Here is a 12417-nt window from a genome sequence, read left to right as displayed (position 1 = left end):
CTATTTAGAGGCAGAAAGTTTAATCTAGTCATTTTGCAGCACAGTCAATGTACTTACATTCTCTCTGCCTGTCCTCTTTTTAAAAGTGAAAATAAGTTTCATTTACTCATTTAAATTAAAGCTCTCCATGCTTCTTGAACACCTTAAGTCCTCCAAATACGCATGAGACTATCTTTATTCTCTCATTCCATTGCTTATTTGGAGCCTGGTAACTTCCTTCTTCCCAAGGCAGCAGATGGGGAATAAAGAATAAGCCTTCGGTACTCAAACTTACTAGAGATTCTATTTACACCTACTTGGAGTGGGAATAAGGGAGGGAAGAGTCCTCTCTAAGAGACTCACATAAGCATCGCACTCTATTATTCTTTTTAAAAGTTTCTTCTTAATTGAAAAAGCTAATTTTTTCCTCCATCATTCTTCAATTGTTCAAAGCATATATTTTATGCTCTAGATTGTAGACTTTCTGACTTTTTGTTGTCTCTGTATAGGCTTTAAAACTTTATTTTGAAAGTCAGGAGCTAAGAATTGATTCCATCGTTTATTTTTTTTCCCTGCATCTCTGCTGGAACAACTCTGTTCTGAGGGTGTTAAGTATAGAATTCCTTCACAGCTCCCAGATTTGAGGAGGGCTATCAGTTAGAAGGAAGTATGTGTGTGAATGTTGGGGGCAGGGAGAGAAAGCAGTAGGAGTTGGGAGGGGCCTCATTGGTAAGTAATTCACATGATCATCCCACCACACAAATATTGATTTAGTGTCTATTACATGTCAGGTTCTGTTTGGGGTACAATGTAGGAGATGAGAAGATATGTTCTCTATCTTCAGGGAGTTTGCAATTAGTGGAGGAAGCAAAGAACAAAATATGTGAAATAATCAAGGTGCAATTCAAAAAATACATAATAACATAATTAAATATTAAATTGGGAAATGCATGTTCTATGGTGAAATTACTGTGCATAAAAGAAGTAGAGACAGACTGGGTTGTAGTAGTGAATCTAGAGTTGGTCCTAAAAGTTGGATAAAATTTACATGAAAGAGAAAATGGTTAAGGACATTAAAGATAAGAGAAACAATGTGAGCTAAAGTACAGAAACATGAATGAATATGATAAGCCTGAGGGGAGCAATACAAGGACTGGTCTTTTTGGAAAAGAGATTGAGTGCTTGGAATCAGGTGAAAATAAGTTAGGTTGAAATAACTTACACGCAAATTTTTCAAGTTGGCAGAAGAATTTATGCTTTCTGCAACAGACAACAGAAGATTGTACAGACGCATGGTAAATGCTTTTGCAGAGCAAATGGATGATGGAAGCCTGGATGAACTGGAGACTCAAGGTGGCTGTTGTAATCCAAGTATGAGGTGCTAAGTGCCCAGAAAAGAGTGATATGAAGTAGGAATGCAATGAGAATGAAAAAGGAAAGAAAAGACAAGAGACAATGATGGAAAGATCTGGGAAAAACCGAGTGGGATAATATACTGAGATGGTAACCTAGTTTTTAAGCTTCACGTTGTATTTTCCCCTTTTCCTTCTCCTATTCAAGTAAATATTTTGTTCTAGGCTCATTGTCTCAGGGGAGGGATGTGGCTGGGTGGAAGCAACACTTGGCTTTTGTTTTAGAAATCCGAACTTCATAATGGAGGAAAGATTTGTGAAATAAGTAAAATGAAGTGAATGTGAATGCAAAGGTGTCTTGGCTGGATTTTTTTCTTTTTCTTTTGGTGAGGAAGATCAGCCCTGAGCTAACATCCATGCCAATCCTCCTCTTTTTTTGCTAAGGAAAACCGGCCCTGAGCTAACATCTATTGCCAATCCTCCTCCTTTTTTCCCCCAAAGCCCCAGTAGATAGCTGTGTGTCATAGCTGCACATCCTTCTAGTTGCTGTATGTGGGACACGCCCTCAGCATGGCCGGACAAGCGGTGCATTGGTGCGCGCCCAGGATTGGCTGGATTTTTGAAGGGGGAATTGCTTTGAGACTAGAAAGAAATAGATTGCACAGGGAAGAGAAAGCGTGGGAGGTTCATGGTATCCTAAAGATCTGAGTATTCCACTCCTCTTTCTGGCAATGCCCTTGAGAGGGTGGGGTTTGGTAAGATGCTATCAAGGAAATAACTCCATGAGGCTTTTAGCAGATGGGGAATGGGAAACTTTGTGAACAAATTCCTATGCTCCAAGAATGGTGAGGAAGCTGCACCTGAAAGACCAAAATGCCGTGGCATGATGGACTTATCAGTGGTAACCTTTACATGAGAAGTGGTTTCAGGGCCATACTAGTTTCCTATCTCCCCCAATCCTTTGCCCTAAAAAATCCTTTCCTCTTCTTTAAACCTCAACACAACCTTGGAGGATGGGGAGAACATTCAAAAAGACTCAAGTTGAAGTTTCCAGCCTGCCTTACAGTCTCAAAATAACAAAGCAGTGGAGTAATGGGAAATAAATTTACATTTATTGCACGTCTGAATTTGTGGGCTTCATTCATCCCTGCTACAACAGTGACAGATTCATTTTATTCCATGTGAATACAAACCATTTCTTTTATTAGAAAAGATTTGATTTACTCAATGTTGAAATCTTTTTTGGAAAATACTCTGATCATGTATTTTCTTTTTTCTTATATTCATTCTTTTAACAAAGAATTATTGTAAGCTCCTAATGGGAGTCAGTCCCCAGCCATATGAAAACAAATAACACATAGGCCCTAGCTTCAAAAAGCTTAGTCTAGTGAGAGAGGAGATATGTAGACAAATGATTCTAATATAGACAGTTTCAAATCCATTGTGGAATAACTTAGATTAGAAATAAATAAATCAATAATCCACAAATAACATTCCTATATCCTACCATGCAGACCAAATTACGTATTAAATCTGGTGGTTATATGAGGAGGGAATGGTTTACTCATAAAAATATAATATTCAATAAGAATTTTTTGAGTAACAATCTGGTATAGAACATTATTCTTGGCTGGAGGAAGGATGGAAAGAGGGGGTGGATAACTGTAAAAATCTTCCTAACTTTGAGGAATTTAACATTTAGTTTTGAAGGCAGTGCATATACATATATAAAACATGAGCGCAGGAGAGATGGGAGAAGATTAAGTTCAGTGCTTAAATAGCAACTGGTGCAAATTCTCTGTAGGCAATCAGAGGATGGGCGTGCGTTGGAAGGCAATGAAAATGTAAAAGGGAAAGGGAAGACAAGAGACAAATGACAGGAGGTAGACAAATGTTGGAGGTGTAGTTTTGTGAATCCTCTACAAATAAAATGTGAGTGAAATACATCATCAAGGGAGTATCTGAAGTACTGAGGACTAGTCCCTAAGCCCTGAGAAATGCCCACTGCCAAAGCCTTGAAGGAAGATCTCAGGGAGGAGAGAGATGAAGAATCGCCTGAGAGCTGGGAGCAGTGACCGATGACCACATCAGGAATCAGGGCAAGACAGTTCACGGAAGAGGCGAGTCTGCAGTCAATTGTCAAAGGCCATCGCTGAGTGGTTGCAAAGAATCAGAACTGAGATAAGCCAACCTGTAACACAAGTTGGAAATTTTACTGGTGTGAGAAATAGAGACAGATCCTTCCATGGTTTTGGAAGCTAGAATTCTCACAATCTTCTTTTCCTTCTTTCCTCCCTCCTTCCACCATGCCCCTTTTCCATTAGTTCTTGTGTGTAGTTTCCTCAGACCCTTATTTTTTAATCTTGATTTTACTTTATTTTCACCCAATTTATTTAATTTTTGAATAGACAATACTTGCACATGGCAACAAATTAAAATTCAAGAGCTACGAAAAGTTACACAGTATATATATTGTGTGTGTATATATATACACATATTGGCCTAGTTCTTCATCTTACTTTTTTCACCTCGTAATTATTATAAGGGTTTTTCATATTATTATATATAGAGAGCTGCCTAATTGTTTTAAGGGCTGCATATTATTTCTTGTTTGGATATAGCAGAAAAAATTCTACCAGTCCCCTACTGATAGATGCTTAGGTTGTTACCAAGTTCCAGCTCTTACAGAACACACTATAATGAATATCCTTGTATACACATCCTTCTAAACATGTGTGACAAACTTTGGATAATTTTCTAGAAATGCAATTGCTGGTTTGAAAGGTATAAAACTTGATCATTTTTTATCGACATTAAGACTTTAATTTGAAGTAGTATTTATTTTGGGTAATACGGCGACAAAGAATATGTAGTTACCTCCAGAATTCAGTGATGTTTTTCTATTTGTTAGCCAGAAGGAAATCTGTAGAAGGTGAATGAGACTACCAGAGCTAAAAAACTCTGTTGAGAGAATCTTGCAGGTAGTGAGTAGCAAGGTGGAAACCCCATCAAGGTGGCAGTGGCAGGAGAGCCAGGACTCTTATTCTGATATTAACCAGGATTTTAATTTTGTAAGTTTCCTAAGACATTACAGAAAGTCCTTTGTTTAAAATATTTCAAAGTCAGAAAAAAAGAAAACACTTGTAGTTCAGAAGGTAGAGAAATTGGAAACATCTGGTAAGTTTGGTTGCAGACACTGCTTGTGCTGACATGGAGATGTAATAACCAGGCGGTTGACTAGTCCAGTCTAATTTGGGTGAATAATATTTTCTCAACAGTCTCCTGGCCGCAAAGTATCAAAAAGCAATGGGAACATGCTGTAAAGTGCCTTGATGCCCAGAACAATTACACTCTGGAAACATTCTCTTGGCCGGCTTAATGTGACCCATGACCATGTCTCAGTTCATTCCACAAACAGAATTAGTCACAGAGCGCATGCGGAATAACACTCTTTGCAGGACTTCCTTGTGTTGACTTTCTTAGTGCGTGATGCCATGATGGGCTCTCACACCTTGGAATGATATTACTTAATAATAGCAGGGATGAAAAAGAATGCAACACTTTGCTTCATATAATTATACAAGTTCCATTTTCCCCATGTACTCTTTCCAGAGCTATCTTATATATGAATGAGGCCAGTCTAGGAGTCTATGACTTTGGTTTTAACACTTTTTACTATCTTAATCTCATGTAAATAACATGCAAGTTACTTACGCGTACTTACGCAAGTTACTTATGTACTTATGCGTCTTTCTGATCCCTCCCTGATCTCATGAGATAACATTAATTTCTTCACTTCCATGTAATACATATGTACTTCAAACATAGTCTAGTTGATTTACTTGTCACTTTGCATTTTAAGTTATTTACATGCCTGTCTCCAGTTAGATGTCTACACCTCAGGGTTAGGACTATTTTATTTTATAATGTATTCCTGGTGACTGTCAGAGTGCCTAGCTCATAATAAATGAAGAATAAATGTTTATAACATGAATGAATCAGTCAGCTAATCATAGACCATGAGGCACCTTGATATGAAGTCCAATCTGGCTGCTAATAATCGTTTTTCTCCTATGGGTACATTCTTGCATTTGGTTTCCTTAAAACTTTTTTACAAGTCCATATTGCTGGGTAATTTTCCAAAGGCAACTGTGAGTTTCTGAGTATGTATTCTGAAAGCATCGGTATATAATTCCGTAATTAGTCAGGATAAACCAATTTTGTGATGCCACTTTTAAAGACTGATAAGGATTCTGTTATCTGATGGGAAGAGTTAGTTTGTTTTAACTGAAAAAGTGTGTTGCTTTCTACTGTACCAGGGCATTATAACCTAAAAAATGTCCCAAGTTGCAGCAAATTAAAGAAGCTTCAAAAAATATTTTTACCAGGAACTATTATCTGAATTATCTGTAAACCATCATCATCAAAGAGTGTCTATGGAGCATTGACATGCACCCAGTACATCCCTGAGTGCTGTACCAGTTGAGTTGCTCTGTGAACCCATTTGATGCAACAACACACAGCGACTTGTTTTTACGGTTCTTTTTAATTCGATATCCCTCTGATTTTATTTGCTTAGAATTCTGTTGTCTTTAAAGTTGACATGGCTTCTAGTTACTGTTTCTTCCTTTGTCACTTTTAATTTTCAACATACAATCCTTCCTCGTCCGTTTGCTGAAAAAAGCATTTTCTTGGACACTTTCTCCCTGAAGCTCCTGCCCTGCCCTTTCATGTTTATGTGGGCTAGCCAAATTTCATCTCAAAAACTTCATCCTTTCTTTCTGTAGGAATATGGGTGTATTAAAGTATCATCAGACAAGACACAATGATGTTATAATGTAGCTTTTGTGTTTCAAGAGGACTGGGGGCTGTGATCCAAAATATGAGAATGTTCAAATATTATATTAGTAGTTGAGTCCAGCTATGTTGTGTAGCTTTGAGAAAATTATTTAATGTTTCTCAGTTTCCTTGTCTTTAAAATATGGTGAAGATTGGAAATAATGTCTGTTAAGCATCTTGCATAGCTGAAACATAGAAGGCACTAAAAATGACAGCTAATAATAGAATTTATAGCTGCAAAAAAAGGAGAGAAGTAATCCTGTCTGAGCTTGGCATACGTGTGGCATGCATGCTACTACTCCACCTTTATATTGCCCACAGCAGACCCTGCTAATTGGCCAACACTCTTTTATATTGAGTCTGGATGCAGCTTTAGGATTACTTATAAGCAGCCATTGCCAGTTCACCAAAGAAGGAAAATGAGTTGAAACCCACTTTCCATCCCTCATATAGTCCAATACTTTCGTTTTACAGAAGAGAAGACTGAGACCAGAGAGTTATTATTCAGGGTGACCCATTTAGTGAGTGGTCAGAACTATTTTTTTTTTTTTATAATTTTTATTTATTTATTTTTTCCCCCAAAACCCCAGTAGATAGTTGTATGTCATAGCTGCACATCCTTCTAGTTGCTGTATGTGGGACACGGCCTCAGCATGGCTGGAGAAGCGGTGCGTCGGTGCGCGCCCGGGATCCCAACCAGGGCCGCCAGCAGCGGAGCACACGCACTTAATCGCTAAGCCACGGGGCCGGCCAGAAGAGAAGACTGAGACCCAGAGAGTTATTATTCAGGGTGACCCATTTAGTGAGTGGTCAGAACTCTTAATTCAGTTCTCCTTCACTGCAACATCTGCCTCTCTTGTTCATCTTCTTTCATAATAACCAGAGTAGAAATTCATGATCAGTTACCAATTTTTTCTAGAGCAAATACATTAACCCATGATTTTCTTGAATTTGTTAATTCATATAAATGAGCCACACTGGCCCCTTTGTACTGGTGATTATATGTATTTTTTAAAAGCCACAGTGTTTGATTCAAACCTTCTGTTCTGTTGGCTGACAGTAAAGAAAAAGCCCGAGGGTCAGCAGATGTGGGAGGAGGCATAATCAAGGTAAACAGATAACTAGGGAGAGGTTTCCTAAGCAAGAGTAACTCTGAACGTTTCCCGCGTACTCTCCTTTGATCATTTGACATTTTTTTCATGGTCTGGATATTATGCTGTAAATTTTGGGTTGAGATCCACTGAAGCTGGCAACAGTTAAATTAATCTTTCTTTTTACTGAGGACGTGCTCATGCTTGCTAACAACTACAAAATTAGTTTGGACTTTGCCAAAGGAAAAACAGGATGAGAAAAGACAATGTTAAGGCTCTTTTTCTCATCACTTATGCCTCTACCCCCACTGTTTTTTTGTTTGTTTTGGTTACATTTTCAAATACTCTCTCATTTTCCCATGTTCTGTGTTCGCTTAGAAAATCTTGTAATGGCACAGATGACAAACAGGAGTTCCAGAACTGCTGACTCATCACAACAGAAGTCCAGTGGTTTGGCAGGAGACTTAACTTTAAAATGTTGAGACTGGCCCTTTTAAAAATAAGTCCGTAGCAGCAGATGTCACTGTTGGTCTATCTTAACTTCAGGGTGCTTCTTGAGTAGTGTTTGCTCATGAGTACATGAGCCCGGTAATCCTAGACATTAGGCAGTAGGGTGTTGTGGGACATTTCATGGTTGTCTGTGGCACTGATATAAGGGCCAATTTCTTACCTCTGGAACCTAATTTAATTACATAGAACTTTTAATATTATGATTTTCATATTAGTGTCATTTTCCTTTTTTTAATAGAGATTTTTTCCACAGGGTCCAAATTTTCTTTGTTTCTTCCCTCTTTCTGCATGTCATTCCTTAAGCCTGGGACAGCTTTCTTTTTTTGGCTGAAATGTGTGTATTTGTATAAATCTCCATATTCTTATATTCTCTGAGATACTTTCTTCAACAGTCATTTTTGTGCCATTAACTATGATGCAGTTAACCTTCAGTGTTCTGAGTAAATAAGTTGTGCCGGTTATTTACCTAGTATCTCCCAGCTCCATGTCTTTTTTGACTCTGTGATGCTGGGGCTGTGACTCTGCCAACTTTATTCCTCAGATTTCCTTGCCAGATTCTAGAAGGCAGTAGAGTAGGACTTGAAGGTATTGGAGGGTGAGGAGGGAGAGAAGAGATAAGACTTTCTTCCTGTTTTTAGATTTGTACCATTCTTCTTGGCCTCGATTCCAAAATGACAGTTCTCTAAGCATCAGTAGGTGGCCCCAGATGTGGAAGTGACTCCAGCCTCCAGCTCCTTTGGCACTTCCAGAACCAGCCTTTTCGTGTTCCCTCAGAGGTACCAGCAACCGTCAGCTCAAGCTCCTTCCTTAAAGCATCAAATCTGGGGGCTCGTTCTTCTAGCTCCTAGGTTCTCCCTTTTGTTCCCCAAACCTCAGACATAGTGGCTGCTTCCTGAGTTACCCTAGTGTTCTCTTTTTGCTTATTCAGCCCTCTAACACCTGTGAACTTAATTCCCTCCATTAAATCCCCTTTGTTGAGTATGGTTTCTGCTTTCCTGTCCTGACTATATATATATATATATATATATTTGTATTTATATATATACACACACACAGTCATATATATTTCAAATTATATTTAACGTTAAATGTAGGAAAAAGCGAGTAGCAAATTCATTGTATTGTTTTATGTTTTAAAAACGTTTCCTTGATTTGGGCTGTAGCATATAATATGTGTATGATGATTTTGACTACTTGATATGGAATATGTTTGGTGAAATGTATATATGCCTCCAGATAACAATCAAAGCAAAAACCAGCGTTAACATTGATAGTAATTTCTCCTTGGAAAAATACCTAATCCTTGCCAGTGGAATTCTCGTTAGGTTTTACAATTACTGAAATCATTTGATACCTATTTTCTCTCCCTGATCTAGTTCATACTCCATTATACAGAAAGCAAACCAAGACCTGGAGAGATGAAGGGACTTACTCAAGGTCATACAAGTGAGTGGTTGGAAACCTGCAGCAGAACTCAATCTATTTTCTTTCTTTTGCCTCAAGCTGCCTTTAGTTGCTCATGATTTTACATATATTCAGTGCAAGGATTTGTTAGCATTTGACAAGAAATGAGCAAAAATAAAATAATTAATCCAGGGTTTTCTTGAACTACGTATGATTGTATTAATGAACCATGTTGAGAACTTTAATTTGGAAGGGACAGTGTTAAAGAACTTATTGCTTTTCTATGAAAGTCAATTACTTCTTCGTAATATTTATTCAGTCATTCCCATTCAGTCAACTAACACTTATTCATATGTAGTAATGTACATGGGTCAATGTATTAATATCATTTTTTAATGTCTTAGATCTGTGAACATTCTTTCCTATTCACAGCAGTGCTTGCATAAATTGGGCTACATGAACATATCTACTTTCTCAACTCTTTTCTATTAATCCCCCTACAATCTAGTTTCTGCTCCTTTTCTATTGAAACAACCCTTGAATTCACCAATGACTCACATCACCAAATCCAATAAACATTTTTCTGCTTTTGTCTTGACCCACTTTCTGTGGCAACTGACACTGTTGACCAGTCCTTCCTTCCTGAAAACTCCCCCTTTCTTCTTGGGTGCTTCTCTAATAAGTTATCCTCATACTCCTCCTATGGCTATTTCTCATATCTCCTATGTAGGATCTCAGATATCAGTGATCTCCAGAGCTCTGTTCCTGGTCTTGTGCCCTTCTCACTGTATTATCTCTCCCACATGACCTTATATTTAGCCCACCTTCTGGTCTTCTGCCACCATTTATGTTCTGAAGACTCCAAAATCCATATATCTAGGCTAGACCTAGAGCTCCAGATCTTTATGTATAGCTGCCTGCTGGAAAGCCACTCCATCCATATATATCCCTGCCACTCATACCAGTGTACTCGCAGCTTCTGGCTCTCATCATGCTCCATGCCTCTGTATTCCACAATCTTCCTCCTATTTGGAATGCTTCACTTCTTGTTCACTTTCTTCATGTAGTTAACGCCTAACTCTGTTCTAATGTCTAATTTAAAAAGAAAAAAACATTATTTCAAATATCTCAGTTTAAATGTCTTAGTTGAAACAACTGTCTTAGTTCAAATGTTTCTTTGAGAAACATTCCTGCCTGATGCTCCTTTCCATTGTTCGTACCTTTCTTTTATTTATACCACAATCCTAATACTTGACTGTCATCATTGTTTTACTTTTCTCCCTCCCTAGATTCTTTTGGTAATCCCCAAAGATGGGTTCCATCAATATCTCACCTGCTCATATGTGCATACTGCTTCTCACATCAAGAAATGGAGTTTACTTCCCCTTCTCTTGAATATGGGCTGTACTTTTGACTTGCTTTAACCAATTTATTGTGGCAGAAGTGACATTCCAGGATGTCCTGGTCCAGGCTTTAAGGGACTTGGAGCTTCCTTGTCTTTACCTTTTGGAGCCTAGTCGCCATGCTTTAAAGATGTTCATGCTAGACCTCTGAATGATTAGAGGCCAAGTGGAGAGATACCCTGGAGGATGAGAGATTTCCATGGACATTTCAGCCTCAGTTGAGCTTCCAGTGAGTGTAGCTGTATGAATGATCTCACCATTGCCGGGTAGTAGCTCTCAAATGTAGTTACTCATTGGAATCATCTGGGGAACTTTTCCAAATTATTACCTCTTGGAGACTTTTATTTGATAAGTCTGTGTTGGAGCCTGAAATCTGTTTTTATAAAGCACTAAGCCATGATCTAGAGGATGTCTTTCTGTCTGCATTGCTGAGAACACTTGTGAAGGTGGGCAGAAGATAAGTCTTTTCCTATCTAAGTAGAGGAAATATATTTTCCCAGAGAAAGAGAGAAGAATCATATACTGTAAAGACATCTAGATTACCTAATCAAGGAGTTTGCAAACCTGTATGTACATCAGAATCATCTGGGAGCTTGAAAATGCCAATGTCAGCTCCCACTGCAGACCAACCACATCTGACTTTCTGGGCATTGGAACCAGCACGCACTGCAGACTAATCATATTGTAATCTCTGGGGGTGGGGTATCCAGTGTTGAAAATCTTGAACAGAGGTTAATGTTTTCTGCAAAGGGCCAGATTGTAAATATTTTAGGCTTTGGTAATATTTTTGCCCGTATGGTCTCTGTCATAGCTACTCAACTGTGCCATTGTAGCACAAAAGTAGCCACAGATAAGATATAAACAAATGAACATGGTGTATTCCAATAAAACTTTATTTATGGACACAAATTTGAAATTGTAGTTCACTGACCCCGATCTCAAACAAACTCCTCATTTTTTAAAATTTCAGCTTTATTGAGGTATAATTGAGATGTAAAATTGTAAGAAATTTAAAGTGTACATCATGGTGATTTGATATACATACATTGTGATTGATATACATACATACATACATTGTGAAAGGATTCCCCCCATATAATTAATTAACACATCAATCACCTCACGTATTTATGGTTTTTTGTGTGTGAGAACATTTAAGTTCTATTCCCTTAGCAAAGTTCAGTTATAACATACCGTGTTATCAATTATAGTCACCATGTTACATGTTAGATCCTCAGACCTCATTCATCTTACAGCTGAAAGTTTAGACTCTTTGCCCATCCTCTCCCTATTTTTCCCACTCCCCAGCCCCTGGCAACCACTTTTCTACTCTCTGTTTCTGAGTTTGAATTATTTTTTGTTTTAGATTCCACATATAAGTATACCATGTAGTATTTGTCTTTCTCTGTCTGGCTTATTTCACTTAGCATAATACCCTTAAGGTACATCCATGTTGTTGCAAATGGCAGGATTTCCTTCTCTCTTATGGCTGAATTATACGCCATTGTCTATATATATATATATATATATATATATATATATCTCACATCTTTTTTTTTTGTGAGGAAGATCAGCCCTGAGCTAACATCCACGCTAATCCTCCTCTTTTTGCTGAGGAAGACCGGCTCTGAGCTAACATCTATTGCCAATCCTCCTCCTTTTTTTTTTTTTCCTCTCCAAAGCCCCAGTAGATAGTTGTATGTCATAGTTGCACATCCTTCTAGTTGCTGTATGTGGGACGTGGCCTCAGCATGGCCGGAGAAGCAGTGAGTTGGTGCGCGCCCGGGATCCAAACCCAGGCTGCCAGTAGCGGAGTGTGTGCACTTAACCACTAAGCCA

This window comes from Ceratotherium simum, chromosome 9 (genome assembly GCF_057802395.1).
Source record: "Ceratotherium simum simum isolate JZ-2026a chromosome 9, ASM5780239v1, whole genome shotgun sequence".
Taxonomy (NCBI): Eukaryota; Metazoa; Chordata; class Mammalia; order Perissodactyla; family Rhinocerotidae; genus Ceratotherium; species Ceratotherium simum.
The sequence above is the reverse complement of the archived record's forward strand: the minus strand, read 5'-3'. Positions refer to the sequence as shown.